This window comes from Perissodus microlepis, chromosome 14, assembly GCF_051167445.1.
Source record: "Perissodus microlepis isolate ML-2025 ecotype Zambia chromosome 14, ASM5116744v1, whole genome shotgun sequence".
Lineage (NCBI taxonomy): Eukaryota > Metazoa > Chordata > Actinopteri > Cichliformes > Cichlidae > Perissodus > Perissodus microlepis.
This window is the reverse complement of record NC_140474.1, coordinates 4354763-4364454: the sequence shown is the minus strand read 5'-3', so window position 1 is coordinate 4364454 and position 9692 is coordinate 4354763. Positions and strand designations below refer to the sequence as shown.

Genomic DNA, 9692 nt, shown 5'->3' with positions numbered 1-9692 from the left:
TGTTTCTTTGGCCTCGCAGGAAGCCGCAGTGACTCCTCGTCCCGGCTTCCGGCGTCACGGTAGGCCCTGTTTGCTTGGCTGAAGGGGCAGATCTCAGGCCCCGCCTGCTCCGCTCCAGAGTTCCACTTTGACAGGAGAGGGGTGACTGGAGAGGAGCACGTTCGCGGCTTCAGGCTGCTTTCTGGCTCTTAGCTTGGCAGACCTTACTTTGTTTGGCTTTCTTGCTTTTGCACAAAGTCAGCAAAGGGGGCACCGTTCCCGGAGGCGCTGCAATACCGGGTCGATGCGTGGAGCGAACAGAGCGAGCCCCTTATTCGGCTCCCTGTTCTAAAAATGCGTTTAATACGTTGCCCCCGAATCGGGGGCATATCAGATATTAAACTGATAAGAACAGATACTACACTTGATCTTAGCCAAAAGGCCGAGAAGCGATGGCCTCCTGCAGGTTCCTGGCTGAGCCGCCTTCTCGGGACACTTCTCGCTTGTGACGGTGCTCTCTTTCACTTGGCTCACAGGGAGGGAACCGCTTCAAATCTCCGCCCACCCACAGTACCTCAGAGGCCTACGGAGCTCCCTGGAACTGCGCGCTTTTGTCTATTTCTTCTTTTGAACAACGAGGAGAGGGCCCAGCCAGACGGCAGACCCTGCCAAAAATAGGTGCAACTCCTTAACCTCACTCTCCACGGAAGTCTTTAGTAAAAGGCGAAAGACTTGTACGTTTTGAAGAGAAGCCAGAGTGTGTGTTTCTTTGGCCTCGCGGGAAGCCGCAGTGACTCCTCGTCCCGGCTTCCGGCGTCACGGTAGGCCCTGTTTGCTTGGCTGAAGGGGCAGATCTCAGGCCCCGCCTGCTCCGCTCCGCTCCAGAGTTCCACTTTGACAGGAGAGGGGTGACTGGAGAGGAGCACGTTCGCGGCTTCAGGCTGCTTTCTGGCTCTTGGCTTGGCAGACCTTACTTTGTTTGGCTTTCTTGCTTTTGCACAAAGTCAGCAAAGGGGGCACCGTTCCCGGAGGCGCTGCAATACCGGGTCGATGCGTGGAGCGAACGGAGCGAGCCCCTTATTCGGCTCCCTGTTCTAAAAATGCGTTTAATACGTTGCCCCCGAATCGGGGGCGTATCAGATATTAAACTGATAAGAACAGATACTACACTTGATCTTAGCCAAAAGGCCGAGAAGCGATGGCCTCCTGCAGGTTCCTGGCTGAGCCGCCTTCTCGGGACACTTCTCGTTTGTGACGGTGCGCTCTTTCACTTGGCTCACAGGGAGGGAACCGCTTCAAATCTCCGCCCACCCACAGTACCTCAGAGGCCTGCGGAGCTCCCTGGAACTGCGCGCTTTCTTCTATTTCTTCTTTTGAACAACGAGGAGAGGGCCCAGCCAGACGGCAGACTCTGCCAAAAATAGGTGCAACTCCTTAGCCTCACTCTCCACGGAAGTCTTTAGTAAAAGGCGAAAGACTTGTACGTTTTGAAGAGAAGCCAGAGTGTGTGTTTCTTTGGCCTCGCAGGAAGCCGCAGTGACTCCTCGTCCCGGCTTCCGGCGTCACGGTAGGCCCTGTTTGCTTGGCTGAAGGGGCAGATCTCAGGCCCCGCCTGCTCTGCTCCAGAGTTCCACTTTGACAGGAGAGGGGTGACTGGAGAGGAGCACGTTCGCGGCTTCAGGCTGCTTTCTGGCTCTTGGCTTGGCAGACCTTACTTTGTTTGGCTTTCTTGCTTTTGCACAAAGTCAGCAAAGGGGGCACCGTTCCCGGAGGCGCTGCAATACCGGGTCGATGCGTGGAGCGAACGGAGCGAGCCCCTTATTCGGCTCCCTGTTCTAAAAATGCGTTTAATACGTTGCCCCCGAATCGGGGGCGTATCAGATATTAAACTGATAAGAACAGATACTACACTTGATCTTAGCCAAAAGGCCGAGAAGCGATGGCCTCCTGCAGGTTCCTGGCTGAGCCGCCTTCTCGGGACACTTCTCGCTTGTGACGGTGCGCTCTTTCACTTGGCTCACAGGGAGGGAACCGCTTCAAATCTCCGCCCACCCACAGTACCTCAGAGGCCTGCGGAGCTCCCTGGAACTGCGCGCTTTCTTCTATTTCTTCTTTTGAACAACGAGGAGAGGGCCCAGCCAGACGGCAGACCCTGCCAAAAATAGGTGCAACTCCTTAGCCTCACTCTCCACAGAAGTCTTTAGTAAAAGGCGAAAGACTTGTACGTTTTGAAGAGAAGCCAGAGTGTGTGTTTCTTTGGCCTCGCAGGAAGCCGCAGTGACTCCTCGTCCCGGCTTCCGGCGTCACGGTAGGCCCTGTTTGCTTGGCTGAAGGGGCAGATCTCAGGCCCCGCCTGCTCTACTCCAGAGTTCCACTTTGACAGGAGAGGGGTGACTGGAGAGGAGCACGTTCGCGGCTTCAGGCTGCTTTCTGGCTCTTGGCTTGGCAGACCTTACTTTGTTTTGGCTTTCTTGCTTTTGCACAAAGTCTGCAAAGGGGGCACCGTTCCCGGAGGCGCTGCAATACCGGGTCGATGCGTGGAGCGAACGGAGCGAGCCCCTTATTCGGCTCCCTGTTCTAAAAATGCGTTTAATACGTTGCCCCCGAATCGGGGGCGTATCAGATATTAAACTGATAAGAACAGATACTACACTTGATCTTAGCCAAAAGGCCGAGAAGCGATGGCCTCCTGCAGGTTCCTGGCTGAGCCGCCTTCTCGGGACACTTCTCGCTTGTGACGGTGCGCTCTTTCACTTGGCTCACAGGGAGGGAACCGCTTCAAATCTCCGCCCACCCACAGTACCTCAGAGGCCTGCGGAGCTCCCTGGAACTGCGCGCTTTCTTCTATTTCTTCTTTTGAACAACGAGGAGAGGGCCCAGCCAGACGGCAGACCCTGCCAAAAATAGGTGCAACTCCTTAGCCTCACTCTCCACGGAAGTCTTTAGTAAAAGGCGAAAGACTTGTACGTTTTGAAGAGAAGCCAGAGTGTGTGTTTCTTTGGCCTCGCAGGAAGCCGCAGTGACTCCTCGTCCCGGCTTCCGGCGTCACGGTAGGCCCTGTTTGCTTGGCTGAAGGGGCAGATCTCAGGCCCCGCCTGCTCCGCTCCGCTCCAGAGTTCCACTTTGACAGGAGAGGGGTGACTGGAGAGGAGCACGTTCGCGGCTTCAGGCTGCTTTCTGGCTCTTGGCTTGGCAGACCTTACTTTGTTTTGGCTTTCTTGCTTTTGCACAAAGTCAGCAAAGGGGGCACCGTTCCCGGAGGCGCTGCAATACCGGGTCGATGCGTGGAGCGAACGGATCGAGCCCCTTATTCGGCTCCCTGTTCTAAAAATGCGTTTAATACGTTGCCCCCGAATCGGGGGCGTATCAGATATTAAACTGATAAGAACAGATACTACACTTGATCTTAGCCAAAAGGCCGAGAAGCGATGGCCTCCTGCAGGTTCCTGGCTGAGCCGCCTTCTCGGGACACTTCTCGCTTGTGACGATGCGCTCTTTTACTTGGCTCACAGGGAGGGAACCGCTTCAAATCTCCGCCCACCCACAGTACCTCAGAGGCCTGCGGAGCTCCCTGGAACTGCGCGCTTTCTTCTATTTCTTCTTTTGAACAACAAGGAGAGGGCCCAGCCAGACGGCAGACCCTGCCAAAAATAGGTGCAACTCCTTAGCCTCACTCTCCACGGAAGTCTTTAGTAAAAGGCGAAAGACTTGTACGTTTTGAAGAGAAGCCAGAGTGTGTGTTTCTTTGGCCTCGCAGGAAGCCGCAGTGACTCCTCGTCCCGGCTTCCGGCGTCACGGTAGGCCCTGTTTGCTTGGCTGAAGGGGCAGATCTCAGGCCCCGCCTGCTCTGCTCTAGAGTTCCACTTTGACAGGAGAGGGGTGACTGGAGAGGAGCACGTTCGCGGCTTCAGGCTGCTTTCTGGCTCTTGGCTTGGCAGACCTTACTTTGTTTGGCTTTCTTGCTTTTGCACAAAGTCAGCAAAGGGGGCACCGTTCCCGGAGGCGCTGCAATACCGGGTCGATGCGTGGAGCGAGCGGAGCGAGCCCCTTATTCGGCTCCCTGTTCTAAAAATGCGTTTAATACGTTGCCCCCGAATCGGGGGCGTATCAGATATTAAACTGATAAGAACAGATACTACACTTGATCTTAGCCAAAAGGCCGAGAAGCGATGGCCTCCTGCAGGTTCCTGGCTGAGCCGCCTTCTCGGGACACTTCTCGCTTGTGACGGTGCGCTCTTTCACTTGGCTCACAGGGAGGGAACCGCTTCAAATCTCCGCCCACCCACAGTACCTCAGAGGCCTACGGAGCTCCCTGGAACTGCGCGCTTTCTTCTATTTCTTCTTTTGAACAACGAGGAGAGGGCCCAGCCAGACGGCAGACCCTGCCAAAAATAGGTGCAACTCCTTAGCCTCACTCTCCACGGAAATCTTTAGTAAAAGGCGAAAGACTTGTACGTTTTGAAGAGAACCCAGAGTGTGTGTTCCTTTGGCCTCGCAGGAAGCCGCAGTGACTCCTCGTCCCGGCTTCCGGCGTCACGGTAGGCCCTGTTTGCTTGGCTGAAGGGGCAGATCTCAGGCCCCGCCTGCTCCGCTCCAGAGTTCCCCTTTGACAGGAGAGGGGTGACTGGAGAGGAGCACGTTCGCGGCTTCAGGCTGCTTTCTGGCTCTTGGCTTGGCAGACCTTACTTTGTTTGGCTTTCTTGCTTTTGCACAAACTCAGCAAAGGGGGCACCGTTCCCGGAGGCGCTGCAATACCGGGTCGATGCGTGGAGCGAACGGAGCGAGCCCCTTATTCGGCTCCCTGTTCTAAAAATGCTTTTAATACGTTGCCCCCGAATCGGGGGCGTATCAGATATTAAACTGATAAGAACAGATACTACACTTGATCTTAGCCAAAAGGCCGAGAAGCGATGGCCTCCTGCAGGTTCCTGGCTGAGCCGCCTTCTCGGGACACTTCTCGCTTGTGACGGTGCGCTCTTTCACTTGGCTCACAGGGAGGGAACCGCTTCAAATCTCCGCCCACCCACAGTACCTCAGAGGCCTGCGGAGCTCCCTGGAACTGCGCGCTTTCTTCTATTTCTTCTTTTGAACAACGAGGAGAGGGCCCAGCCAGACGGCAGACTCTGCCAAAAATAGGTGCAACTCCTTAGCCTCACTCTCCACGGAAGTCTTTAGTAAAAGGCGAAAGACTTGTACGTTTTGAAGAGAAGCCAGAGTGTGTGTTTCTTTGGCCTCGCAGGAAGCCGCAGTGACTCCTCGTCCCGGCTTCCGGCGTCACGGTAGGCCCTGTTTGCTTGGCTGAAGGGGCAGATCTCAGGCCCCGCCTGCTCCGCTCCGCTCCAGAGTTCCACTTTGACAGGAGAGGGGTGACTGGAGAGGAGCACGTTCGCGGCTTCAGGCTGCTTTCTGGCTCTTGGCTTGGCAGACCTTACTTTGTTTGGCTTTTTTGCTTTTGCACAAAGTCAGCAAAGGGGGCACCGTTCCCGGAGGCGCTGCAATACCGGGTCGATGCGTGGAGCGAACGGAGCGAGCCCCTTATTCGGCTCCCTGTTCTAAAAATGCGTTTAATACGTTGCCCCCGAATCGGGGGCGTATCAGATATTAAACTGATAAGAACAGATACTACACTTGATCTTAGCCAAAAGGCCGAGAAGCGATGGCCTCCTGCAGGTTCCTGGCTGAGCCGCCTTCTCGGGACACTTCTCGCTTGTGACGATGCGCTCTTTCACTTGGCTCACAGGGAGGGAACCGCTTCAAATCTCCGCCCACCCACAGTACCTCAGAGGCCTGCGGAGCTCCCTGGAACTGCGCGCTTTCTTCTATTTCTTCTTTTGAACAACGAGGAGAGGGCCCAGCCAGACGGTAAACCCTGCCAAAAATAGGTGCAACTCCTTAGCCTCACTCTCCACGGAAGTCTTTAGTAAAAGGCGAAAGACTTGTACGTTTTGAAGAGAAGCCAGAGTGTGTGTTTCTTTGGCCTCGCAGGAAGCCGCAGTGACTCCTCGTCCCGGCTTCCGGCGTCACGGTAGGCCCTGTTTTCTTGGCTGAAGGGGCAGATCTCAGGCCCCGCCTGCTCTGCTCCAGAGTTCCACTTTGACAGGAGAGGGGTGACTGGAGAGGAGCACGTTCGCGGCTTCAGGCTGCTTTCTGGCTCTTGGCTTGGCAGACCTTACTTTGTTTGGCTTTCTTGCTTTTGCACAAAGTCAGCAAAGGGGGCACCGTTCCCGGAGGCGCTGCAATACCGGGTCGATGCGTGGAGCGAACGGAACGAGCCCCTTATTCGGCTCCCTGTTCTAAAAATGCGTTTAATACGTTGCCCCCGAATCGGGGGCGTATCAGATATTAAACTGATAAGAACAGATACTACACTTGATCTTAGCCAAAAGGCCGAGAAGCGATGGCCTCCTGCAGGTTCCTGGCTGAGCCGCCTTCTCGGGACACTTCTCGCTTGTGACGGTGCGCTCTTTCACTTGGCTCACAGGGTAGGAGCCGCTTCAAATCTCCGCCCACCCACAGTACCTCAGAGGCCTGCGGAGCTCCCTGGAACTGCGCGCTTTCTTCTATTTCTTCTTTTGAACAACGAGGAGAGGGCCCAGCCAGACGGCAGACCCTGCCAAAAATAGGTGCAACTCCTTAGCCTCACTCTCCACGGAAGTCTTTAGTAAAAGGCGAAAGACTTGTACATTTTGAAGAGAAGCCAGAGTGTGTGTTTCTTTGGCCTCGCGGGAAGCCGCAGTGACTCCTCGTCCCGGCTTCCGGCGTCACGGTAGGCCCTGTTTGCTTGGCTGAAGGGGCAGATCTCAGGCCCCGCCTGCTCCGCTCCGCTCCAGAGTTCCACTTTGACAGGAGAGGGGTGACTGGAGAGGAGCACGTTCGCGGCTTCAGGCTGCTTTCTGGCTCTTGGCTTGGCAGACCTTACTTTGTTTGGCTTTCTTGCTTTTGCACAAAGTCAGCAAAGGGGGCACCGTTCCCGGAGGCGCTGCAATACCGGGTCGATGCGTGGAGCGAACGGAGCGAGCCCCTTATTCGGCTCCCTGTTCTAAAAATGCGTTTAATACGTTGCCCCCGAATCGGGGGCGTATCAGATATTAAACTGATAAGAACAGATACTACACTTGATCTTAGCCAAAAGGCCGAGAAGCGATGGCCTCCTGCAGGTTCCTGGCTGAGCCGCCTTCTCGGGACACTTCTCGCTTGTGACGGTGCGCTCTTTCACTTGGCTCACAGGGAGGGAACCGCTTAAAATCTCCGCCCACCCACAGTACCTCAGAGGCCTGCGGAGCTCCCTGGAACTGCGCGCTTTCTTCTATTTCTTCTTTTGAACAACGAGGAGAGGGCCCAGCCAGACGGCAGACCCTGCCAAAAATAGGTGCAACTCCTTAGCCTCACTCTCCACGGAAGTCTTTAGTAAAAGGCGAAAGACTTGTACGTTTTGAAGAGAAGCCAGAGTGTGTGTTTCTTTGGCCTCGCAGGAAGCCGCAGTGACTCCTCGTCCCGGCTTCCGGCGTCACGGTAGGCCCTGTTTGCTTGGCTGAAGGGGCAGATCTCAGGCCCCGCCTGCTCCGCTCCGCTCCAGAGTTCCACTTTGACAGGAGAGGGGTGACTGGAAAGGAGCACGTTCGCGGCTTCAGGCTGCTTTCTGGCTCTTGGCTTGGCAGACCTTACTTTGTTTGGCTTTCTTGCTTTTGCACAAAGTCAGCAAAGGGGGCACCGTTCCCGGAGGCGCTGCAATACCGGGTCGATGCGTGGAGCGAACGGAACGAGCCCCTTATTCGGCTCCCTGTTCTAAAAATGCGTTTAATACGTTGCCCCCGAATCGGGGGCGTATCAGATATTAAACTGATAAGAACAGATACTACACTTGATCTTAGCCAAAAGGCCGAGAAGCGATGGCCTCCTGCAGGTTCCTGGCTGAGCCGCCTTCTCGGGACACTTCTCGCTTGTGACGGTGCGCTCTTTCACTTGGCTCACAGGGAGGGAACCGCTTCAAATCTCCGCCCACCCACAGTACCTCAGAGGCCTGCGGAGCTCCCTGGAACTGCGCGCTTTCTTCTATTTCTTCTTTTGAACAACGAGGAGAGGGCCCAGCCAGACGGCAGACCCTGCCAAAAATAGGTGCAACTCCTTAGCCTCACTCTCCACGGAAGTCTTTAGTAAAAGGCGAAAGACTTGTACGTTTTGAAGAGAAGCCAGAGTGTGTGTTTCTTTGGCCTCGCAGGAAGCCGCAGTGACTCCTCGTCCCGGCTTCCGGCGTCACGGTAGGCCCTGTTTGCTTGGCTGAAGGGGCAGATCTCAGGCCCCGCCTGCTCCGCTCCGCTCCAGAGTTCCACTTTGACAGGAGAGGGGTGACTGGAGAGGAGCACGTTCGCGGCTTCAGGCTGCTTTCTGGCTCTTGGCTTGGCAGACCTTACTTTGTTTGGCTTTCTTGCTTTTGCACAAAGTCAGCAAAGGGGGCACCGTTCCCGGAGGCGCTGCAATACCGGGTCGATGCGTGGAGCGAACGGAGCGAGCCCCTTATTCGGCTCCCTGTTCTAAAAATGCGTTTAATACGTTGCCCCCGAATCGGGGGCGTATCAGATATTAAACTGATAAGAACAGATACTACACTTGATCTTAGCCAAAAGGCCGAGAAGCGATGGCCTCTTGCAGGTTCCTGGCTGAGCCGCCTTCTCGGGACACTTCTCGCTTGTGACGGTGCGCTCTTTCACTTGGCTCACAGGGAGGGAACCGCTTCAAATCTCCGCCCACCCACAGTACCTCAGAGGCCTGCGGAGCTCCCTGGAACTGCGCGCTTTCTTCTATTTCTTCTTTTGAAAAACGAGGAGAGGGCCCAGCCAGACGGCAGACCCTGCCAAAAATAGGTGCAACTCCTTAGCCTCACTCTCCACGGAAGTCTTTAGTAAAAGGCGAAAGACTTGTACGTTTTGAAGAGAAGCCAGAGTGTGTGTTTCTTTGGCCTCGCAGGAAGCCGCAGTGACTCCTCGTCCCGGCTTCCGGCGTCACGGTAGGCCCTGTTTGCTTGGCTGAAGGGGCAGATCTCAGGCCCCGCCTGCTCCGCTCCGCTCCAGAGTTCCACTTTGACAGGAGAGGGGTGACTGGAGAGGAGCACGTTCGCGGCTTCAGGCTGCTTTCTGGCTCTTGGCTTGGCAGACCTTACTTTGTTTGGCTTTCTTGCTTTTGCACAAAGTCAGCAAAGGGGGCACCGTTCCCGGAGGCGCTGCAATACCGGGTCGATGCGTGGAGCGAACGGAGCGAGCCCCTTATTCGGCTCCCTGTTCTAAAAATGCGTTTAATACGTTGCCCCCGAATCGGGGGCGTATCAGATATTAAACTGATGAGAACAGATACTACACTTGATCTTAGCCAAAAGGCCGAGAAGCGATGGCCTCCTGCAGGTTCCTGGCTGAGCCGCCTTCTCGGGACACTTCTCGCTTGTGACGGTGCGCTCTTTCACTTGGCTCACAGGGAGGGAACCGCTTCAAATCTCCGCCCACCCACAGTACCTCAGAGGCCTGCGGAGCTCCCTGGAACTGCGCGCTTTCTTCTATTTCTTCTTTTGAACAACGAGGAGAGGGCCCAGCCAGACGGCAGACCCTGCCAAAAATAGGTGCAACTCCTTAGCCTCACTCTCCACGGAAGTCTTTAGTAAAAGGCGAAAGACTTGTACATTTTGAAGAGAAGCCAGAGTGTGTGTTTCTTTGGCCTCGCGGGAA

General features: G+C 55.5%; 25 non-coding genes and 1 pseudogene across 25 annotated transcripts; all 26 read right to left on the bottom strand.

The window, feature by feature from the left end:
* Nucleotides 1–242: 242 nt before the first annotated feature.
* Nucleotides 243–433, bottom strand: LOC146373196 (U2 spliceosomal RNA). Its single transcript, XR_014802519.1, has one exon. It is a non-coding gene; the product is annotated as a U2 spliceosomal RNA (small nuclear RNA).
* A 194-nt stretch (nucleotides 434–627) lies between these two features.
* Nucleotides 628–740, bottom strand: LOC146373195 (U5 spliceosomal RNA). Its single transcript, XR_014802539.1, has one exon. It is a non-coding gene; the product is annotated as a U5 spliceosomal RNA (small nuclear RNA).
* A 248-nt stretch (nucleotides 741–988) lies between these two features.
* LOC146373194 (U2 spliceosomal RNA) lies at nucleotides 989–1179 on the bottom strand. The gene has a single exon (XR_014802505.1). It is a non-coding gene; the product is annotated as a U2 spliceosomal RNA (small nuclear RNA).
* A 194-nt stretch (nucleotides 1180–1373) lies between these two features.
* LOC146373193 (U5 spliceosomal RNA) lies at nucleotides 1374–1486 on the bottom strand. The gene has a single exon (XR_014802438.1). It is a non-coding gene; the product is annotated as a U5 spliceosomal RNA (small nuclear RNA).
* A 243-nt stretch (nucleotides 1487–1729) lies between these two features.
* LOC146373192 (U2 spliceosomal RNA) lies at nucleotides 1730–1920 on the bottom strand. Its single transcript, XR_014802503.1, has one exon. It is a non-coding gene; the product is annotated as a U2 spliceosomal RNA (small nuclear RNA).
* A 194-nt stretch (nucleotides 1921–2114) lies between these two features.
* LOC146373191 (U5 spliceosomal RNA) lies at nucleotides 2115–2227 on the bottom strand. The gene has a single exon (XR_014802426.1). It is a non-coding gene; the product is annotated as a U5 spliceosomal RNA (small nuclear RNA).
* A 244-nt stretch (nucleotides 2228–2471) lies between these two features.
* On the bottom strand, nucleotides 2472–2662 carry LOC146373190 (U2 spliceosomal RNA). Its single transcript, XR_014802502.1, has one exon. It is a non-coding gene; the product is annotated as a U2 spliceosomal RNA (small nuclear RNA).
* A 194-nt stretch (nucleotides 2663–2856) lies between these two features.
* Nucleotides 2857–2969, bottom strand: LOC146373189 (U5 spliceosomal RNA). The gene has a single exon (XR_014802375.1). It is a non-coding gene; the product is annotated as a U5 spliceosomal RNA (small nuclear RNA).
* Nucleotides 2970–3218: 249 nt separating this feature from the next.
* LOC146373188 (U2 spliceosomal RNA) lies at nucleotides 3219–3409 on the bottom strand. The gene has a single exon (XR_014802565.1). It is a non-coding gene; the product is annotated as a U2 spliceosomal RNA (small nuclear RNA).
* Nucleotides 3410–3603: 194 nt separating this feature from the next.
* Nucleotides 3604–3716, bottom strand: LOC146373187 (U5 spliceosomal RNA). The gene has a single exon (XR_014802374.1). It is a non-coding gene; the product is annotated as a U5 spliceosomal RNA (small nuclear RNA).
* A 243-nt stretch (nucleotides 3717–3959) lies between these two features.
* On the bottom strand, nucleotides 3960–4150 carry LOC146373186 (U2 spliceosomal RNA). The gene has a single exon (XR_014802529.1). It is a non-coding gene; the product is annotated as a U2 spliceosomal RNA (small nuclear RNA).
* A 194-nt stretch (nucleotides 4151–4344) lies between these two features.
* Nucleotides 4345–4457, bottom strand: LOC146373185 (U5 spliceosomal RNA). The gene has a single exon (XR_014802420.1). It is a non-coding gene; the product is annotated as a U5 spliceosomal RNA (small nuclear RNA).
* A 243-nt stretch (nucleotides 4458–4700) lies between these two features.
* Nucleotides 4701–4891, bottom strand: LOC146373184 (U2 spliceosomal RNA). Its single transcript, XR_014802513.1, has one exon. It is a non-coding gene; the product is annotated as a U2 spliceosomal RNA (small nuclear RNA).
* A 194-nt stretch (nucleotides 4892–5085) lies between these two features.
* LOC146373183 (U5 spliceosomal RNA) lies at nucleotides 5086–5198 on the bottom strand. Its single transcript, XR_014802428.1, has one exon. It is a non-coding gene; the product is annotated as a U5 spliceosomal RNA (small nuclear RNA).
* Nucleotides 5199–5446: 248 nt separating this feature from the next.
* On the bottom strand, nucleotides 5447–5637 carry LOC146373182 (U2 spliceosomal RNA). Its single transcript, XR_014802501.1, has one exon. It is a non-coding gene; the product is annotated as a U2 spliceosomal RNA (small nuclear RNA).
* Nucleotides 5638–5839: 202 nt separating this feature from the next.
* LOC146373181 (U5 spliceosomal RNA) lies at nucleotides 5840–5944 on the bottom strand (annotated as a pseudogene).
* A 243-nt stretch (nucleotides 5945–6187) lies between these two features.
* Nucleotides 6188–6378, bottom strand: LOC146373180 (U2 spliceosomal RNA). The gene has a single exon (XR_014802545.1). It is a non-coding gene; the product is annotated as a U2 spliceosomal RNA (small nuclear RNA).
* A 194-nt stretch (nucleotides 6379–6572) lies between these two features.
* On the bottom strand, nucleotides 6573–6685 carry LOC146373179 (U5 spliceosomal RNA). The gene has a single exon (XR_014802415.1). It is a non-coding gene; the product is annotated as a U5 spliceosomal RNA (small nuclear RNA).
* A 248-nt stretch (nucleotides 6686–6933) lies between these two features.
* On the bottom strand, nucleotides 6934–7124 carry LOC146373178 (U2 spliceosomal RNA). Its single transcript, XR_014802500.1, has one exon. It is a non-coding gene; the product is annotated as a U2 spliceosomal RNA (small nuclear RNA).
* A 194-nt stretch (nucleotides 7125–7318) lies between these two features.
* On the bottom strand, nucleotides 7319–7431 carry LOC146373177 (U5 spliceosomal RNA). The gene has a single exon (XR_014802373.1). It is a non-coding gene; the product is annotated as a U5 spliceosomal RNA (small nuclear RNA).
* Nucleotides 7432–7679: 248 nt separating this feature from the next.
* LOC146373176 (U2 spliceosomal RNA) lies at nucleotides 7680–7870 on the bottom strand. Its single transcript, XR_014802544.1, has one exon. It is a non-coding gene; the product is annotated as a U2 spliceosomal RNA (small nuclear RNA).
* A 194-nt stretch (nucleotides 7871–8064) lies between these two features.
* Nucleotides 8065–8177, bottom strand: LOC146373175 (U5 spliceosomal RNA). Its single transcript, XR_014802372.1, has one exon. It is a non-coding gene; the product is annotated as a U5 spliceosomal RNA (small nuclear RNA).
* A 248-nt stretch (nucleotides 8178–8425) lies between these two features.
* On the bottom strand, nucleotides 8426–8616 carry LOC146373174 (U2 spliceosomal RNA). Its single transcript, XR_014802499.1, has one exon. It is a non-coding gene; the product is annotated as a U2 spliceosomal RNA (small nuclear RNA).
* Nucleotides 8617–8810: 194 nt separating this feature from the next.
* Nucleotides 8811–8923, bottom strand: LOC146373173 (U5 spliceosomal RNA). Its single transcript, XR_014802371.1, has one exon. It is a non-coding gene; the product is annotated as a U5 spliceosomal RNA (small nuclear RNA).
* Nucleotides 8924–9171: 248 nt separating this feature from the next.
* LOC146373172 (U2 spliceosomal RNA) lies at nucleotides 9172–9362 on the bottom strand. Its single transcript, XR_014802556.1, has one exon. It is a non-coding gene; the product is annotated as a U2 spliceosomal RNA (small nuclear RNA).
* Nucleotides 9363–9556: 194 nt separating this feature from the next.
* Nucleotides 9557–9669, bottom strand: LOC146373171 (U5 spliceosomal RNA). Its single transcript, XR_014802414.1, has one exon. It is a non-coding gene; the product is annotated as a U5 spliceosomal RNA (small nuclear RNA).
* Nucleotides 9670–9692: the final 23 nt, after the last annotated feature.